Genomic DNA, 21,347 nt, shown 5'->3' with positions numbered 1-21,347 from the left:
ACAAGTAGCGCCCCATTCTGTACTACGGAACCGTTCTAATAGGAGCGACTCGAGTCGCTCCGACTTAGAAAAAAGGTTCCTGTACTACTTTTGCGGCAACTTCGGGCGACTTGCATTGACTTCTATACAGAAGTAGTTTTGCAAGTCGCCGCTGAGGTCGCGGCGCTGCAAGTCGCGCCGCGTACTGTGTGAACCGAGCCTTAGGGCACTTTCACACTGGGGCTTTGGCAGCAAAAATAGCGGCGCTTTACCGTCATTTTTAACCCCCCTAGTGGCCGAAAAAGGTTTAAGAGCGCCTGAAAACAATTGCTTCCGATTCGCTTTGCAGCCGCTTCCACGGCGCTGTCCATTGATTTCAATGGGCAGGGGCGCTTTAGGATCGGTGTATACACCACTCCTAAAGAGCTTCAAAGATGCTGCTTGCAGGACTTTTAATGTCCCAAAAGCGCACCGCTCCAGTGTGAAAGCGCTCGGGCTTTCACACTGGAGTGACAGGAGAGCCGATTTGCAGGCGCTATTTTTTAGCATTATAGAGCCTGTAAAGCGACTCAGTGTGAAAGTAGCATTAGGGCTGCCCCTTTAAATGGGTCCACAAAACTTTTTGCGGGTCTCTCAGATAGGGTGCTGTGCTGGCAACATAGGGAACAAGCAGGTGCCACTCCAGATGCAGATTGGTGAAAGGGTTGTTCTCCAAGCCCGGTCATTCCCGGGGATTATAGGTCCAACATTAAGCTGACCCTTCTCCACAGGCACCTTACCCTATGCTGAGCCTGTCCGATCGTTCGGAGCGTGATGACGTTCTTTCATTACGACTGGACTACGTTTAAGCTAGTAGCCAATAGCTTTGGTCTCGTAATTTGATCTGAGCATGCATGGCATTTTGTCCAATTGGAATTCTCTACATGCTGTCGGAAAATTTTATATCCAGCTCTCAAACTTTGTTGGTCGGACATTCCGACGGAAAAAGTCCGAAGGAGCCCACACACGGTCGGATTATCCGACAACACAGTCCGATCGGACATTTTCCGTCGGAATGTCTGACCGTGTGTACGGGGACTAATTTTATTCTCCCCCAAGATGGCCACAGGGAGCCCAGTGCAAAGGACAAGTCAGTCTACAGGTTTCTTGCAACTACCTCTTACATCCCAACTGCATCGTTGCTGGTAATACAGGGAAATGACGATGCTTAATAACCGCTCACTAAATGCCTTGTTCAGCATGAATTGGCATTCTCAGCCCCCAGAAGGCAATTTATTATGTATGATATCACCCAGGGAGCATTGGAGAGATGTACCAGAATAGCTTTAAAAATTCAAAAAAAAATGTTAACAATATGCTAAAGCTTGTTAAAGCTAGCTGAGCATGGACAAGCAATAACAGGCCTTCTAACACTTGTAATAATACTGCTAAGTGCCACGGACATTGCAGTTTTACAAATGATGGGTCCTACATGCAGAATTGCAATGCATAGTTACATTGTTCCAGCATGCATACCTCCCAACTTTCTGAGATCATAATGAGGGACACCTATCAGCAAAAGTATACAGGCATAGGACACACCCCTTGCCACGCCCCTTAAAGGAGAATTGTACAAAACAAAACAAGATTGGTTAAATCCACAATTGCTTTTTTACCACTGCTATTCCTTTATATTGGCTTTTGGAATTTACAAATGCAGACATTTAGAAATCAGATGAAAAGTTTAGTGCTGGAAAACACCTTTTGATAGATAAAAAGTGCATTTTATATACATCTATATGGATCAGACCAAAATGATGGACAAATGAGGAGGAATGAGGGACAGATGGACATTTCTCCAAATCCGGGACAATCCCTCAAAATCAGGGACAGTTGGGAGCTATGAGCCTGGACCAATGCAAGTATGCTTATTCTATACCTGTGGTATTCCTGTGGAAGAGGAAAATCACTGTAGTAGTGGCCATCGCTGCTGTCTTCCATATCCTGTGCCTTGAGATTGTGACGTCACCATCCTGCCTCTGCATCTCGTCCAATCAAAGAACGCTTTGTATACATTTCGAAAACTGCAAGGCATTTGTGGATGGCGATTGGACATCCCCTGTGATTACTATGCAGCAGAACAAATAAATGGCAACCAACTCAAACTACAAATGGCCTTTGCATCAAGAAGCACATGAAAGGGCAACACATGTCAAAAAACAGACAAAAATTCCCAGATTACATGCCAGCCTGCAACAAACCAAACTGACTCTGTTTAATGCCCTGTACACAAGGTTGGACTTTCCGACGACAAAATCCGTCTGATTTATTCCGACGACAAAATCCGTCTGATTTTTTCCGGTGGATTTTGGCCCAAACTTGTCTAGCATACACACGCTTGCACAAAGTTGTCGGAAAATCAGATCGTTCTGAACGCGGTGACGTAGAACACATACGACAAAACTATAAATGGGCCGGTAGCTTTTGTCTCATAATTTATTCTGAGCATGCGTGGCACTTTGTCCGTTTGAATTGTCTACACACGATCGGAATTTAAACAATCGGATTTTGTTGTCGGAAAATTTTAGATCCGGCTCTCAAACTTTGTGTGTTGGAAATTCTGACGGAAAAAGTCAGATGGAGCCCACACACAATCGGATTTTCCGACAACATGATCCGATCGCACATTTTTCGTCGGAAAGTCCGACCGTGTGTAGAGGGCATTACAGTTTACATTAAAAACAAGAGATTTAGTTTGCACACATTTACAAATATGTATGCTTAAGCAGCAGAGGCCATGTCAGCGCCCTTATAACAGAGTTCCAGGCTAAATCAAAACCAGGTCTTAACAACTTCCCTACCGTGCATAGTCATATGACGGTGGCTGTCATATGACGTCTTTTACTTCCTGAGCCTCTAGTGGGCGCGCGCGCACCTGCCGTGTCACTAGGCACGCGATGCTCGTGCCCGGCACCCGCGATTGCCCATGAACACTGCAGGACCATGGATCACACAGATCCACATCCTGTCAGAGGAGAGGAGACTGATGGTGTGTTCCCAGTACAGAGGAACACCGATCGGTCTCCTCCCCTTGTGAGTCCCCTCCCCCTACAGTTAGAAACACTCCCTAGGAAACATAATTAACCCCTTGATCACCCCCTAGTGTTAACCCCTTCCCTGCCAGCCACATTTACACAGTAATCAGTGCATTTTTTTATAGCACCGATCGCTGTATAAATGTGAATGGTCCCAAAATAGTGTCAAAAGTGTGCGAACTGTCCGCTTCAATATCGCAGTCACGATAAAAATATGCTATTACTAGTAAATAAAAAATAATAATGACAATAAAAATGCCATAAATGTATCTCCTATTTTGTGGACGCTATAACTTTTGCACAAACCAATCAATATACGCTTATTGCGATGTTTTTTTTTACCAAAAATATGTCGAAGAATACATATCGGGCTAAACTGAGAAAAATAATTTTTTTTTAATGGGATATTTATTATAGCAAAAAGTAAAAAATATTGTGTGTTTTTTCAAAATTGTCGCTTTTTTTGTTTATAGTGCAAAAAATAAAAACTGCTGAGGTGATCAAATACCACCAAAAGAAAGCTCTATTTGTGTGGAAAAAAAATATCAGAATGTCACATGGGTACAGTGTTGCATGACTGCGCAATTGTCATTCAAAGAATAACAGCGCTGAAAGCTGAAAATTGGTCTGGGCAGGAAGGGGGTGAAAATGCCCTGTATTGAAGTGGTTAATCAATCAAGCACCAGAACCCCCCACCCCCTCCTCATTTTCAGATATTCTTTTTTTTTTTGCATCTTTTTTTTCCCTGCATGCAGGACTTCTGTCCTACCTCGCCGCAGTGAGGTACATCATCATCGGCCCCTCCCCCTCCCCCCCCCCCCCTATCCGCTTTCTGGGACCAGTGTTAATTTTGGCAGCAAATTTCGATTTTGTTTTAGCCTTAGGAATAAAATGCCATTTTAGTTTTAGTCCCATCTTAGTCTTCTGCTAGTGTTTTAGTTTTAGTTGTATTTAGTCGACAAACTAATTTTAGTCATCTAAAATCGAATGGGTGTAGTTAAATTGTATTGCATTAGTTAAGCATTTCTCTACAATTTCCAAACCCATTATATACCGCTGGAGTGAAAAGTCGAATATGTTATTATTTATGGTATTGGAGGGTATGAACATGCATTACAGACCAGTGTTAATTTTTAAGTCAAATTTTTATTTAGTTTTAGTCTTAGTCTTTTGACTAAAATATCATTTTAGTTTTATGCCCTGTACACACGGTCAGACATTCCGACCACAAAATCCGTCTGATTTTTTTCAGACGGTCAGACAAAATTGTTGCAAAATCCAATCGTTTGGAACGTGGTGACGTTCATTTTGTATGACGGGACTACGTTGAGGCTGGTAGCCAATAGCTTTGGTGTCGTAATTTGATCTGAGCATGCGTGGCACTTTGTCCGATTGGAATTCTCTACAAACGATCGGAAAAAGTCCGATCTGATTTTTTTGTCGGAAAATTTTAGGTCCTGCTCTCAAATTTTTTCAGTTGAAGTTTCCGACGGAAAAAGTCCGATAGAGCCCACACACTATCGGATTTTCCGACAATATAATCCGATCGGACCTTTTCCGTCTGAATTTCCAACCGTGTGTACAAGGCATTAGTCTTATTTTAGTCATCAATTGTTTTAGTCGCATTTTAGTTGACTAAAAAAGTATTCATTTAGTCAACTAAAATGTTTTAGTCTACAAAATGAACACTGTTTGGGACCTGTACGTGTCCTAGAATACGACGGGGCCATTCAGAAAGCGCAGCACGACTCGCACATGCACAGTAGGAAACTGGTTGTGAAGCCTGAAAGCTTCACTGCGGTTTCCCTTAGTTGCAATGCCGGCGCCTGAACCCAAGCCAATGGTTGAATCAGCTTTCGGAGTTGGTACTGCAGTACACCAGGGTTGCCATGACGTGGCCACTGCAGCTTATGCCTATATTTGCAAATGTGTGCAAACGAAACCCTTTGTTTTTAATGTTAACTGTTAGCCCTTGTACACACGGTCGGACATTCCGATGGACAATGTCCGATAGGACCGTGTTGTCGGATAATCCGACAGTATGTGGGCTCCATCGGACTGTTTCCGCCGGAGTATCCGACGGACCAAGTTTTCCAGCTGGGCTTTAAAATTTTCCGACAACATGATCCGATCGGACTTTGTCCGATTGTGTGTAGAGAATTCTGATCGGGCAAAGTGCCACGCATGATCAGATCAAATTCCTAGACCAAAGCTATTGGCTACTAGCCTGAACGTAGTCCTGTCCTACCGAAATAACGTTATCACGTTAAGTACAATCGGATTTTCTGACAACTTTGTCCGACAAAATCCGTCGGACAAAATCCGACGGATTTGGTTGTCGGAATGTCCGACCGTGTGTACAAGCGCTTAGATAGGGCAATTCGGTTTGTTGCAGGATGGCTGGTAAGTGAGCTGGGAGATTTTGTTTGTTGTTTTTTTACTGTGCAGCAGAGCAGCTGCCCGGAATAGGACTCTATTCTCTAAGACTATGACAACTACTACAGTGATTCTCTGCTTCCACAGTGATCCCACAGGCAGGGGCGGACTGACAACTCATGAGGCCCCTGGGCAATAGGAGATAATGGGGCCCCCAGGCAATAATTATGGGGCCACACAGTATACACACACACACAGACACACAATATACACACACAGTATACACACACAGAATACACATACGCACACTGAAAAGGTACTGCAGAGGCGGGGCAGCTATAATCTTGGGATTTTTAAATAAGCACAGATTTTTACATACTGTCCCTGGTTTTATTGAGGCTGGCAACCCTGATGGGGCCCCTTAGTGGCATGGGGCCCCTCGGGCAGTGCTCGAGTGCCCGAATGGTCAGTCTGCCCCTGCCCACAGGTAAAGATTATGAAAACACAAACTATACCTGGAGATCTCTTTTAAATAAAACTATGACTCTAATCTCCATGCACTACAGCCTCACTCCCTCTAGCCTTTTTCACTTTGGAAGCAAACATAGAAGAATGATAGCAAATAAAGGCCAAGTGGTCCATCGAGTCTGCCCCATTTTATATTTTTTTGCATATGATCAAATTAGAATGTGACTGACTAAGTGGAAAAGAGAAGCAGCTTTGGAGGACCAGTCGCACATAGAGGAGGAAGCCTCCAGGAGCAAGAGCTAAGGTAAGTATAACTGCTTTTTAATGGCACCCTAGAAATAAGCAAGCTTTTAGTCCTCGCAGTACAGGGGGGCACACACTGTAAGGGCAACTTTTGATTTTCTCTAGAACGGTTTTAATGCGTTCAATCTTGTCACCATATTTCCCTATGGTGACAAGTATGGACTTTGTAAAAAAAATAAAAATTATATTCACCTAGGTGGGTGTAACATGGATCCGGTGCTGCATTAGTCCCCCACGGGCTCTGCAGTGGAAACAGAGAGATCAAACACCACTTATTGCTCAGTTCTCCCCTCCGCCCATATGGTCAGGGGTCTTTTCACACCCCGGACTGGCTCAGTGATGTCAGCCCACAGCAGGCTTTAGCCCGCTGTCAGCTGAAAACAGGTCACAGGAGTGCAGAACGAACTGCACTCCTGTGATCCATAAGAGAAGCATAGCCGAAAAAGCTTTGGCTATACTTATCCTTTGAGGCTGGACATGCTTAGTTTCTTGCAGTCTCTCCTGATATGTTTTATTCTTTAGACTTCATATCTTTTTTGTTACCCATCTCTGGACTCATTCTATGTTATCAACATAGGTGTGCCCATGGGGTGTGCCAGGTGTGCTTGGGCACATGCTAATCACCCCTGTGCGGCGTAGATTCCCCCTGCTGCCTGGGCTTGTGTCATTTACCGGCTGCTTACTTTTCTGAATGAGCACAGTGAGTGATTGGTACAGATCACTCAGTGTGTTCATTCATATCAAGTCTGGCAAACTGTGTTTACTATGCTTCAGTTTGTGACTTAACAGGAAGCTGCTCAGTACAGAGTATTTCCCATTCATTGACCGTTCAGTGCAGCTGATGCTGCAGAGAAAGGGGGTGGGGAATCTGTCTTCAGCCCCTTTCTCTGTCACAAAAGTGAGACATTCAAAGTCTCCAGTTGTAAATAAAAAATATTGTAAAAAAATAAAAAAAAATAAAAAAAATAATGACACTGCCCACTGGCAAACTGACAACATCCACTGCCCTACTGACACCGTCCATGTTTTAATACATTTCAAAATGTTAGTTTACATTCATAAGTGTGTGTATGTGTATATATATATATATATATATATATATATATATACACACACACACACACACACACACACACACACACACACACAGTATCTCACAAAAGTGAGTACACCCCTCAAATTTTTGTGAATATTTTATTCTATCTTTTCATGTGACAACACTGAAGAAATGACACTTTTCTACAATGTAAAGTAGTGAGTGTACAGCAGTGTAAATTTCCCCGGAAAATAATTCAGCACACAGCCATTAATGTCTAAACCGCTGGCAACAAAAGTGAGTCCACCCCTAAGTGAAAATTTCCAAAAAGGGGCCCAAAGTGTCAATATTTTGGGTGGCCACCATTATTTTCCAGCACTGCCTTAAAGAGGAAGTAAACCCCGATGGGTTTACTTCCTCTTTTTTTCCCTGCAAAGGTAAAGCATAATGGACTACTAAGCATCGCATAGTAGCTCATTATGTGTCACTTACCTGACACAGGAGCCAGCGAAGTCGCCGCTGTCCCCTGTAGTCCGCCGCATCCATGTTGCTGGTGGCGTCTCGCAGCTCCGACGAATCACAGCGGCGCAGCCGCGATGACGTCACTCCCGCGCATGCGCACGGGAGTCGCGTCTCGCAGCTCCGCCGCTGCCATACGGCGAAGCCGCGATGACGTCACTCCCGCGCATGCGCATGGGAGTCGACAAATTAGGCAAATCCATTCTTGGATTTGCCGCATTTAGTGCGCCTGCGCGCCGCTGTCTACGGCGCATGCGCCGTAGACAGCGGTGCCCATTTTCGGGCAAATATCTCCTAAACCATATAGGTTTAGGAGATATTGCTTGGACCTACAGGTAAGCCTTAATCTAGGCTTACCTATAGGTCCAAGTTGTTTGGAAGGGTTTACTTCCTCTTTAACTCTCTTGGGCATGGAGATCACCAGAGCTTCACAGGTTGTCACTGGAATCCTCTTCCACTCCTCCATGATGACATCACAGAGCTGGTGGATGTTAGAGACCTTGTGCTCCTCCACCTTCCGTTTGAGGATGCCCCACAGATGCTCAATAGGGTTTAGGTCTGGAGTCATGCAGTGGTCACCTTGGAGGTGTGTTTGGGGTCGTTATGTTGGAATACTGCCCTGCGGCCCCAGTCTCCGAAGGGAGGGGATCATGCTCTGCTTCAGTATGTCACAGTACATGTTGGCATTCATGGTTCCCTCAATGAACTGTAGCTCCCCAGTGCCAGCAGCACTCATGCAGCCCCAGACCATGACATTCCCTCCACCATGCTTGACTGTAGACAAGACACACTTGTCTTTGTACTCCTCACCTGGTTGCCACCACACACGCTTGACATCATCTGAACAAAATAAGTTTATCTTGGTCTCATCAGCCCACAGGACATGGTTCCAGTAATCCATGTCCTTAGTCTGCTTGTCTTCAGCAAACTGTTTGTGGGTTTTCTTGTGCATCATCTTTAGAAGAGGCTTCCTTCTGGGACAACAGCCATGCAGACCAATTTGATGCAGTGTGCGGTGTATGGTCTGAGCACTGACAGGCTGACCCCTGGCAGCACTCAGACATCTATTTCCCAAAGACAACCTCTGGATATGACACTGAGCATGTGCACTCAACTTCTTTCGTCGACCATGACGAGGCCTGTTCTGTGTGGAACCTGTCCTGTTAAACCATTGTATGGTCTTGGCCACTGTGCCGCAGCTTAGTTTAAGGGCTTCTTATAGCCTAGGCCATCTTTATGTAGAGCAACAATTCTTTTTTTCAGATCCTCAGAGAGTTCTTTGCCATGAGGTGACATGTTGAACTTCCAGTGACCAGTATGAGAGAGTGAGAGTGATAACACCAAATTTAACACACCTGCTCCCCATTCACACCTGAGACCTTGTAAAACTAACGAGTCACATGACACTGGGGAGGGAAAATGGCTAATTGGGCTCAATTTGGACATTTTCACTTAGGGGTGCACTCACTTATTTTGAGGGGACAGCAAATTTACACTGTTATACAAGCTGTACACTCACTACTTTACATTGTAGCAAAGTGTCGTTTCTTCAGTGTTGTCACATGAAAAGATATAATAAAATATTTACAAAATGTGAGGGGTGTACTTTTGTGAGACATTGTATATATATCTATATATAGATATACAGTATCTATATATAGAGATATATACTATATTGTCAAAAGTATTGGTACACCTGCCTTTACACACATATGAACTTTAATGGCATCCCAGTCTTTAGCTTCAACTCTTCTGGGAAGGCTGTCCCATTCTTCCAGAAACGCATTTGTGAGGTCAGGCACTGATGTTGGACGAGAAGGCCTGGCTCAGAGTATCCACTCTAATTCATCCCAAAGGTGTTCTATTGGGCAGGGCTGGATTAAGAGCATCATGTGCTCGGTGCTGAGGACTTTTGTGGACCTTTTACTGGGCACACTTCTGCTTTCCAAGAGCCTGTACTGGCATGTGCCCAAACTCAAAAGAGCACAACCACACAGGCAAAACACTAGGAAAGTCTGGCATTTGATTTGCCAAGTTTCTGTAAGGGATGGATATCAAACATAAAAAATTATGTGATTGTGAAAAAACGAAATGTGAATATACAAATAATGTGACATAGAAACTGTGAGTACTGAAAAATATAAATAACTAAAAAGTGAGTCCCAGAGAGGAAGTCCACATATATTAAGTGGTGCACCAATGTTGAGGTAGGTATTTCTCACAGGGAAATCAAGGAGTCCACAGATCAGGAGAGACCAAGAGTATCGACTTGTCTGAAGTAATTTAAAAATATAGGTAGAATACTCTTACCAGAGAAGATGGACTCATCAGTCTTACGACAGTTGAGTCAACAGCGCTTGGGGTCCAAACATGAAACCAAATGATGAGTTGAGGGTGGTCCAAATGGATGCTGGGGAGGCTTCAGATGTTATAAGTCCATGGTGAACGTTCTCTCGAAGCGTCTCTCAGAATACCAGGATCGACTGTATCGCATTTGGGGTTCCGACCCCAAATGGGGAAGGGGGTCCACAAAAATAGTAAAAGAAAAAGAAAGCTCCAAATGGTGCAGGTCAGAGAGTAACCATTGGGTTTTATTTAAAAAGTCATAAAAATAAACAGAAATTATGACATGTGATCACAGAAAAAATATTCGAAATAAAAGCAATGTGGGGTGCCAGATGCAAGCCCGACGCGTTTCGACAAAATATGTCTTCAACAGGAGCATGTCATAATTTCTGTTTATTTTTATGACTTTTTAAATAAAACCCAATGGTTACTCTCTGACCTGCACCATTTGGAGCTTTCTTTTTCTTTTACTATTTTTGTGGACCCCCTTCCCCATTTGGGGTCGGAACCCCAAATGCGATACATTCGATCCTGGTATTCTGAGAGACGCTTCGAGAGAACGTTCACCATGGACTTATAACATCTGAAGCCTCCCCAGCATCCATTTGGACCACCCTCAACTCATCATTTGGTTCCATGTTTGGACCCCAAGCGCTGTTGACTCAACTGTCGTAAGACTGATGAGTTCATCTTCTCTGGTAAGAGTATTCTACCTATATTTTTAAATTACTTCAGACAAGTCGATACTCTTGGTCTCTCCTGATCTGTGGACTCCTTGATTTCCCTGTGAGGAATACCTACGTCAACATTGGTGCACCACTTAATATATGTGGACTTTCTCTCTGGGACTCACTTTTTAGTTATTTATATTTTTCAGTACTCACAGTTTCTATGTCACATTATTTGTATATTCACATTTCGTTTTTTCACAATCACATCATTTTTTATGTTTGATTTTGCTATATATATTCAGCGCCACACTATTTGCTATTTTATATTTATTGAACTTTGTTTGTTTGAAGTGCCGGCAGCCATTTTGAAGCCTTTTTTGGTGTTTGTTTGGCATAGCGCAGTGTTTTCCTCTTTGAATATTAAGTTTCTGTAAGGGCCTTCCATTGGCGTGCACTCTGAGCTGAAAGAGTGCAGCTGCGCAGGCCTAACACTATGAAAGCCCCAGACTTCTGTAAGAGCCCTACATTGGCATGCCCCAGGCTTCTGTTAGGACTCCTGCTCATGCAGTGCCCATTATCAATCTCACCACCCTGCCCAGGCGGTGCATCAGGGGAGAGCTCTTCCCGTTGGCCCATTGCTTTCCATGGGCAGTCTGTCCTTTTTGGGGGCTGGACCTATATTAAAGTAGGGGCCTGGAGCCACAGCTCCAAAAGCCCCTACGTTAATCCAGCCCTGCTATTGGGTTGAGGTCGGGACTCTGTGTAGGCCAGACAAGTTCCTCCACCCAAACTCGCTCATCCACACTATAATGCCAAAAGGATTGGGCCACACCTCCAAATAATTTGGTGGAGGGGGTATTCTGGTTTGTGGTTGTCCTTCAAGGGTTGGGCTTGACCCCTTAGTTCGAATGAAGGGAACTTTTAAGGCGTCAGCATACCAAGATGTTTTAGGCAATTTTATGCTCCCATCTTTGTGGAAACAGTTTGGGGATGGCCCTTTGCTGTTCCAACATAACTGTGCACCAGTGCACAAACCAAGGCCCATAAAGATATGGATGAGCAAGTTTGGGCTGGAGGAACTTGACTGTCATGACCTTAACCCAATAGAACAGCTTTGGGATGAATTAGAGTGGAGACTGTGAGCCAGGCCTTCTCGTCCAGCATCACTGCCTGACCCCACAAAAGCACTTTTTGAAGAATGGTCAAACATTTCCATTGACACACTCCTAAACCTTGTGGACAGCCTTCCCAGAAGAGTTGAAGCTGTTATTGCTGCAAAGGGTGGGCCAACTCAATATTGAACCCTACGGACAAAGACTGGGATGCCATTAAAGTTCATGTGCGTTTAAGGTAGGCATCCCAATACTTTTGATAATATATCTATATATACATATATACACACGTAGACACACATGCGTGTTTGAGCTTTGGGGTGCACACCCTAATGCCATAATCTGCGCACACCAATGGTTATCAATATCTTTTGTAAGTGAGGTTCTAGACACAGTATTCTAAATGAAGTCTATCTGAAGATCTATATAGAGGAGTCAGAACCCCCTTCCTCCTGCTGGTGATCCCACTAGTGATCACTAAATATCTATATATAGGAATCATAGCCTCCTTCATCCTGCTGGTGACCACTCTAGTGACAACTAAAGATATATACAGTGTATAGAGAAATTAGGACCTCCTTCCTCCTGCTGGTGATCATTATTGTTAGGGGTGCAACGGATCAAAAAACTCATGGATCGGATCGTTCCTCGGATCAGAGTCACGGATCGGATCATTTTTCAGATCAGCAAAATAATAATTTAATTTGCAAAAACCTGTGAAAATTCCACCACCATATAGTCCCCACTGTAATATCCACAATCTCCCCCACTGTAATATTGGCTGAGTATGGCTGGGTACGGCTGAGCATAGCTGAGTATGGCTGGGTATGGCTGAGTATGGCTGGGTACGGCTGAGTATGGCTGGGCACGGTTGAGTATGGCTGGGCACAGCTGAGTAAGGCTGGGCATGGCTGGGTATTGCAGAGTATGACTGGGTATCGCAGAGTATTGGCAGGGTATCGCAGAGTATCGCTAGAGCATTGGCAGGGTATCGCTAGAGCAATGGCAGGGTATCGCAGAGTATTGCTAGAGTATTGGGGTATTGCTAGAGTATTGGGGTATTGCAGAGTATTGGGGTATTGCAGAGTATTGCTAGAGTATTGGGGTACTGCAGAGTATTGGCAGGGTATTGCTGGGTACTGCAGGGTATGGAGGGATGGCTGCTTCCATCTCAGGATCTCTCCCCTCCACTGTACAGGTTAGTATAGAGATGGGAGAGAGGAACCGGCATCATGACATGACGCCGGTTTGTTTACAAGTGATCGCTCCGTCGCAGCGATCAGTGTAAACAGCCTGGGTGTAGAAAGATGGCCGCTGCTTCAGAGCTAGGCCGAAGCTGTGGCCTTTCCTAAGGCCGAGACTGCGGATCGTGGCATGTGCCGATCCGAGCGGGTTGACCCGTTCGAATCACGGATCGGTGACGATCCGTTGCACCCCTAGTTATTGTGTTAACGGAAAATCTATATAGAGGAATCGAGACTTCCTTCCTTCTGCTGGTGATCCCTCTAGTGATAATTGAAGGCCTATATATGGGAATCAGGTCCTCCTTCCTCCTGCTGATGATCCATGTAGCGATAACTAAAGATTTGTATCAGGGAATCAAGACCTCCTTCCTCCTGCGGATGATCCCTCTAGCGATAACTGAAGATCTGTATCAGAGAATCAGGACCTCCTTCCTCCTGCTGATGATCCCTCTAGCGATAACTGAAGATCTGTATCAGAGAATCAGGACCTCCTTCCTCCTGCGGATGATCCCTCTAGCGATAACTGAAGATCTGTATCAGACAATCAGGACCTCCTTCCTCCTGCTGATGATCCCTCTAGCGATAACTAAAGATTTGTATCAGGGAATCAAGACCTCCTTCCTCCTGCTGATGATCCCTCTAGCGATAACTAACCATTTGTATCAAGGAATCAGGACCTCCTTCCTCCTGCTGATGATCCCTCTAGCGTTAACTAAAGATCTGTATCAGGGAATCAGGACCTCCTTCCTCCTGCTGGTGATCTCTATAGTGTTAACATAAAATCTATATAGAGGAATCAGGACCTTCTGCCTCCTGCTGGTGTTCCCTAGTGATGCATTCAACAATTCTATTTGCTCTCACCACTGCAAGGCCACACTGCTTTCTCATTTTGAAATCATCTGAAATAAGAACCATCAGATCCCCCAATGCCCACCAGATGCATAGATGCAGAAATCCATCTCTCCTCAATGATGTGGCCGGCCAGTGTGCAGCTAGTAAGTCTCAGGAGCTGCTGCCAATCACCAGGCTTGTGGGTGGCACTGCAACTGTACATGATGGCTGCACATCAGCATGTACAAGCTTTGGTCCAGAGTACATCCTATGAGGACAACACTGCTCCTGGTTAGAACAGAAAATTAAGGAATTGGAGGGATCACTTCATATCATGCATGCAACCTAAAAAACGCAACTACCATCTTTATATTCTATAAGGTCTCTGCGTTTTTAAAATGTATAATGTTTTGAGAGTTTTAAGTAATTTTCTAGCCAAAAATGCAGATTTTATTGCGTGCAAAGAAATGATAAAAATTGCTCAGGCAGCAAAATGGTTAAAGCAACCTTCCCATGAAAGGCACACCGAGGCTGTGATTGGCAATCCCTTTCTGCAGATTCTAGTTGTCTGGCTTATACACTGACCTGTTTGCTTTAACTGGTCCCCGGCTACCTGTAAGCCTCATTACACTATGACAGGTGGCAATGAGCCGCACAGAATGTAAAATATGAATAAACGTCTGATGATAATAATGTGCAATAGTTTAATGAGCAATCTAAATTAGTCATCTGTTGCATGGATGTATGCTTACAGAACAATATAAGCAGATAATCAATATAGTAATTAGAATGAGTCTGCATACATTATATGAAACTTACAGATTTGTAAGCAAATCATGTGCATGCTAAAGCCCAATAAAGAGACTAAAACCTCAGCGTTTTTCAATTTTTAACAGTTATTCATGCCCCATAAAATTTTTTGCTGTTCGTGTCCAGCATTTACATACTTTGATGTTCACCCCCAGGTCACACAGAGCTGCTTCCCTGAACTTCCAGTTGAGAAGTGTGCACTACAAATGCACTTCCTGCAAAGTGAAGCTTCCTTTCATTTACTAAGCTCCACACCACACTTGCAATATATATATATATATATATATATATTTATATTTGCCTTTAGTAAATCAACCCGCTTGTCTATCTGTCACACTGCACATGCACACCCTAGGCACTATAAGCACCCTGTGCACACTGCACGTGTGCACCCTCAGCATGACATCCAAGCAGGCACACCAAGGACCCCCAACCACACTGCCCTTGTGTGCCCAATGCAAGCATTGCAAGCACGAACAAGAAGGATCCTCTGTCACACTGTGTGGGCATGTTGCTAAGAACCCCAGCCACACTGCTCTTGTGTGCCCTATGCCCAGCACCCGAGCAAGCACAAGGAGGCCCTACCACACTGCCCATGCATGCTTTATGGCTGACACTCAAGCATGCATAAAATAAGAACGACCCAGCCAGGAGTGCGTACATCAGGGTGGCTCTGTGGAGACCCTCCAAGCCAGTGGAGCCACCCTGGAAGCAGACATTATGCACACCAAACTTTACAAAGCCAATTTTGCTGCAAAGATTATCTGCGCAAAAAAAGGAGACAGGGAGAAAGCAAGAAGATAAGGTATGCTAGCATAGTTTTTTTTATCAGAAAAGGTTTAACACTTTAACGTGATTCTAAAGGCTCAAGTTTTTTTAACCTTCAAGCATTCTATGCATGAAGGTAAAAACCTTCTCTGTGCAGCAGCCCCTCAGCCCCCCCCCCCAATACTTACCGTAGTCCCATCACAATCCTGTGAGGTGCACGAGAGCCTTGGCTCTCCGGAGACTCTACCTCCTCACTGAGACAGCAGGGGGAGCCATTGGCTGTCTATATCAGCCAGTGAGCCAATGAGGACAAAGAGGGAATGGGGAAGAGCCGTGGCTCTGTGTCTGAATGGACACACAGAGCAGCTGCTCGGAAGCCCCCAGAGCCAGCTGCATGCTATTTGTGCACTTGGTAGGAGGGAGGGGCCAGGAGCGCCAGTGGGGGGGGGCGAGAAAAGGAGGATTGGGGCTACTTTGTGCAAAACCACTGCACAGGGCAAGTAAGCATAACATGTTTGTCATTTTTATTTACTTTGTATTGCCAATCGGGCCAATCGCAGCCCGAGTTCCGGTTTCGGACGGCCCGCCTGGTAATTTTGACATATATATCTTTTGTGGCCCCCAACGAATCCCCGATCGCCGGGGGCCACAAAAGATATAAATGCCTTGAATGGGACAGAACAAGTGCCATACAGGATACAGGAGTATTTCCTGTTTAAACAGCGTCCTGTGTAAAAGGAAGTCCCGTCTCCTGTGCTGCCATTGGACAACTGTTCTGTCCGTCACAGGAGGCGGGACTTTCAATTAAAGAGGCAGCCGAGAAAACAGGAGTTTCTCGTCTCGCCCCCTCCCTGTCTCCTCAAGGCTGCAGATGGGCATGAATCAGGCTGCACTGATGACAATGGTGAGTCTGCATTCAAGACAATACGGTGGATGCTGCATTCATGGCAATACGGTGGGTGCTGCATTCATGGCACTTGTGAGTCTGCAGGTGGGCACTGATTAGCCTGCATTGATGGGCACTGACCCTTATTTTGCTTCACAGTTCTTTATTTAAAATGTAAGATTTCTTCCTGAAACGTACTTTTTAAAGTGAAGGTGCATGTTTTAAGCCAATAAATACGGTATATCCAAATAAAACGCCCAAGCTCATCTGTTCACCACACACAGCCACAAAGGCAAGAAAATTCTTGTTGGGCCGTGTATTAGTGCTCGAACGAACACACTTAGACCAAATTTTAATGGTTTAAAGAATGTCAGGCAAAATGGTCGGCCCTCAAGCATGTTTACTTCATCAAATCTGACCCTCTTTGAAAAAAGTTTGGACACCCCTGCTTTAAGGGCTTGTTCACAATAGGGGTTGGGGGGCGCCTCCCCAACGTGTCCCCCAATAGCTGCAGAGGCAGCAGCCCAGGGTGTACACATGCAGGAATTACACCCCCTGTTGCTTTTGGCAGGTGTAGCCCCTGCCAAATGGGACCTATTCAAGTGAATGGGGCTACTCCCCAAGTGCAATGTGTGTGCTTGTGGCATACTAGTGTGGGATTAAAGGGGTTAAAGTAGCTGTAGAGGGGGCAATACATCGCCTCCTCACTGCCTCTCAAATACTCTCTGTGGAGCAGTCCCAATGCAAATCACTCTTCAGACAGCAAAGCTTGCGTGAATGAGGCCTAAAGCCAGCCGTAGATGGATCGAAGCTTGGCTGGTTCAGCAGGAACTGGCAAAATCGTCGATCTATCTATGGGCAGGGCTGGAAGTACTGAAATCAATCATTAAAGTGGTTGTAAAGCCTAAACATATTTGTTACCTTAAGGCATTCCTTGCCTTAAGGTAAAAAATGTTTAGGTGTCAGCATCACCCCCACAGCCCCCCTTTACTTACCTGAGAAACCTTTCAATCCAGCATCGTGCACGTCAGCAGATTGTTTCTCCCTCACTTCCGGGTCTCGCTGGTTTTGCTGGGGCACCGGGAGCCATTGGCTCCCAGTGCTGTCAATCGAAGCCAGTAACAAGGGAGCGGGGGGCGGGGCCGCTGTCTGTGTCAATGGACGCAGCACGCACGAGTGCCCCCATGGGATGCGGCTTCACTGGACAGAGAGGAGGGGCCAGGAGGGCTGGGGACCCGAAAAGAGGAGGTTCCTGGCCGCTCTGTGCAATTCCATTGCACTGAGTAGGTGAGTATATACATGTTTGTTATTTATTTCTTTTTATTTACCTTTACAAACTCTTTAAGCCTAGTATACATGCTAGATTATCGGATAAATGATCATCCGTTTTTTTTGTTTTTTGTTTTGCATGCTAGTCTCCATATCAAAAATGAATAGGTTATTAAAATACGAAAATTCTCGTATGACAGAATAAAAATTCAGAAGTGATATAATGTATTGTATTTTTGGATGAAAACTGAACTGATTAAAGAGTAAAGCCTCTTAAAAAAATAAAAATAAAAATACACCCTGCAAGGCATAGGCATAATGAGCTAGTATGCATAGCATACTAGCTCATTATGAATTACTTACCTGAGATCAAAGCCCCGGCATCTGCCCTCGTTCACCTCCTCCGACACCACCATCTATCCCGGAGTGACTTCCGGGTTATCGCGGCTCCGGCGATGTGACTGGCCGGAGCCGCGGTGACGTTACTCCCACACATGCGCACTGGTGCCACCACTAACGGCATGATCGCCATTAGAGAGGGCACGCTCAGTATATCTCCCAAATATCTCTTAAACCTTTTAGGTTTGGGAGATATTTCTTCCACCTACAGGTAAGCCTTAATGTAGGCTTACCTGTATGTTAAAGTGCTTGTAATGGGTTTACAACCACTTTAAAGGGATACTAAAGGTTTCCTTTAAAATAACAAACATGTTATACGTACCTCCTCTGTGCAGTTGGCTTTGCACAGAGTGGCCCCGATCCTCCTCTTCTGGGGTCCCTCCGTGGCGCTCTTGGCTCCTCCCCGAATCGAGTGACCCTTCGGAAAAGCGCTCTCCTTTGGGGCACCGGTGCGGGCGCGCTCAGACAGCGGTACTCGGCACTGCCCCCCGGCGCCCACGTGACTGGATTTGATTGACAGCAGCGGGAGCCAATGGCTGCGCTGCTATCGATCTATCCAATCAAGAGCCGAGACACCGGCCAGAGATGGTGTGCATGGGAATGAACGGGCTCAGGTGAGTAAAATGGGGGGGGGGGGGACTGGGGGGGCTGGTGGACTGGCTGGTGGCTGGTGGACTGCCATAGAATGCATTGAGGTGAAACACCGGAAGGGTTTACAACCCCTTTAAATGAAAATCGCACAATCTGGTATCGTATGAGAAAGATTTTCATGTTTGTCCCTTCGAAAAAAATTTGGACAAAAGCTGCGTATTAGCTATCAGATTATCGTACAATCAAGCTGAAAGCGGTATTTTTTTTTATACAATATTCTAATCGGGTGTACAGGGCTTTGGATTGACTTCAGTACAACCAGCCTGTCGGGGTTTTTTTTTTTCGTGTGATCGCTGTCGACGGGCTAAAGCTACCAGCGGTGATCATTGTATTCTGACAGTGGGGGAAACCTCCCGCTGTTGGAATATAATAGCGCAACGGAGAGCTACAGGGGGAAAATCGAGCGATTTTCTTTTCTATAACCCATGGTTGAAGAAAAGAAAATGGCATAATCCAAGTCCCAAAATAAGCCAATGTAAAAATAATACAGCAAGCACAACAAAAGAAGCATACATTGATTTGTATTAGAAAGATTTCATAAGATATATATATATATATATATATATATATATATATATATATATATATATATATATATATATATATATATATATATATATATATATATATATATAGTAAAACCTGAAAGATCGCCATCCCTGATCTATCCTATCACTAGACATACTGCAGCTACTGACAATTCCAGGCATGCAATGCAGAGAGGCAACAGGTCCAGGATGATGACAACACGTACAGATAACAAATACAATCGCTCAGTAAGGAAATCTGGTGGAGGATGTCAAGGTTTCAGTGTGTGTTGTCACCATCCTGGTCCTGGATATGGACCTGTTGCCTTTTTGCCTGTAATTGCCAGCAGTTTGCATTGTGTGTAATGATAACATAGAGTCCTGGGATGGTGTTTTACTATACCGTGTCAATTTTTTATTTTTTTTTCTATTACAAACCTTTTTTTTTATGCTACTTTTTGTGTGGTAGCTTTATTATTCCAATCATTCTGATGGGTACGTCATCAACCAAAGGGAGCCGAGAGCAACTGGTAGCCTCCGAGCCCCTGACTGCGGACCAAGGTGCATGGTGGAAGATCTGTGTCTATAACACTTCTCAAATGGAATTTTCTGATCTGCAAAATAAAGATCTGCAACAAAAACGACTGATATGATCTTAGCCATAGAGTGTCAGCTTCTACGGAAAGTTCCCAGCCACCCCGACGGTCCCTTCTCATGCAGCATCATTCTATATTAAGCCCTGTATCCTCCCCCCCCCCCTCAGACCAGATCATTGAAGAGGCTGCAGAGATAATCAGTCCCCGCTGTTGATCGCTGCCGATCGCTGCTTTCCTATTCCCAGAGAAACTCTCCGCAGTCTCTTCATCCCGTAGACCGCAGTGTGTCCCCCGTGTCACCCTGTCATCACGCACGCCCGTCATCTCTTCCCTGCACCTTACGGGCACAGCTGCACCTGAGCTTTTTCTTTTAGTCGCTTGCAGAGGATTTAACCCTTCGAGGGCAAGCACCGTGAACAAAAAAAAATCAAAAAAAAATCAGTGCATTGCAAATGAAGAAACTGTCAACAAAGGCTTGAGCCCCCCTTTTCCCATGATGCCAATCCCTGTCATCCTGTCATTCTCCTACCTGCAGAGCTGTTCTTGTGTGCTCCACGTCCTTTCCTGCTCTGTCCCTGCACACTGTGCTCCTGTACACAGAGCCCGCCCACTCCCACTGCATGAGTGTCACACAGGGCAGCCAATGGGCAGCAGCCCACTCCACTCCCACTCTCTGCCTGTGCTGTGAACCTGAGGACTCCACTTCTGCCCGCTGTTAGGAGAGCACAATGCAGCCTCCGCACACACACACACACACACACACACACAATGGCGATAAAATTTTACAAAAGGATTTGTAGGGAGGTGGTGATGGTGGGGGGGGGGGGGGGGGGGGGGGGGGGGGGGGTGCGCCTGGAAGTGGCCATACATGCACCGATCTGTGAGCGGTCAAAGTACGAGAGACTGCAAGCAAGCGATTCATTGTCGATCAAAACATCCAACAATGCGACACATACAGTTACATGCACCGATCTGTGGACAATCAAAGCATAAGCGTCAGCAATCGATTCATTGTCGATTAAAACATCCAACAATGCGACACATACAGTATTGATTGAAAATACGACCGATCCAAAACAACCTATTAAAAGCGGCCATTTAATTGACCTGTATTATGATCAGTTCAGACGTGCCTGCGCCTTGAATGGCCATACACGCACCGATCTGTAAGCAATCAAAGTATAAGCGTCAGCAAGCGAATCCTTGCCAATTAATACGTCCAACGATTCAACACATACAGTATTGATTGAAAACATGACCAATCAAAAATGATCTATTAAAAGGGCCCATTTAATTATTATTATTATTATACACAATTTATATTGACCTGTGTAACGATCAGTTCAGACGTGCCTGCGCTTTGAAGTGGCCATACATGCACCGATCTGTGGGCAATCAAAGCATAAGCGTCAGCAATCGATTCATTGTCGATTAAAACATCCAACAATGCGACACATACAGTATTGATTGAAAATACGACCG

The 21,347-nt window shown here is 45.0% G+C and overlaps 1 protein-coding gene across 1 annotated transcript in view; it reads right to left on the bottom strand.

Annotated features, from left to right (window-relative positions):
• RCAN2 (regulator of calcineurin 2) overlaps positions 1–20,491 on the bottom strand; it is a 251,754-nt gene extending 231,263 nt beyond the window's left edge. The window contains exon 1 of the mRNA XM_077488942.1: positions 20,395–20,491. The gene's annotated coding sequence lies outside the window, so the exon portion shown is untranslated. The remainder of the gene's footprint in view (positions 1–20,394) is intronic.
• Positions 20,492–21,347: the final 856 nt, after the last annotated feature.

Source organism: Lithobates pipiens, unplaced genomic scaffold (genome assembly GCF_037356315.1).
Source record: "Lithobates pipiens isolate NorthernLeopardFrog02 unplaced genomic scaffold, aLitPip1_a1.2 Scaffold_18, whole genome shotgun sequence".
NCBI lineage: Eukaryota > Metazoa > Chordata > Amphibia > Anura > Ranidae > Lithobates > Lithobates pipiens.
This window is presented reverse-complemented; position numbering and strand designations above follow the sequence as displayed.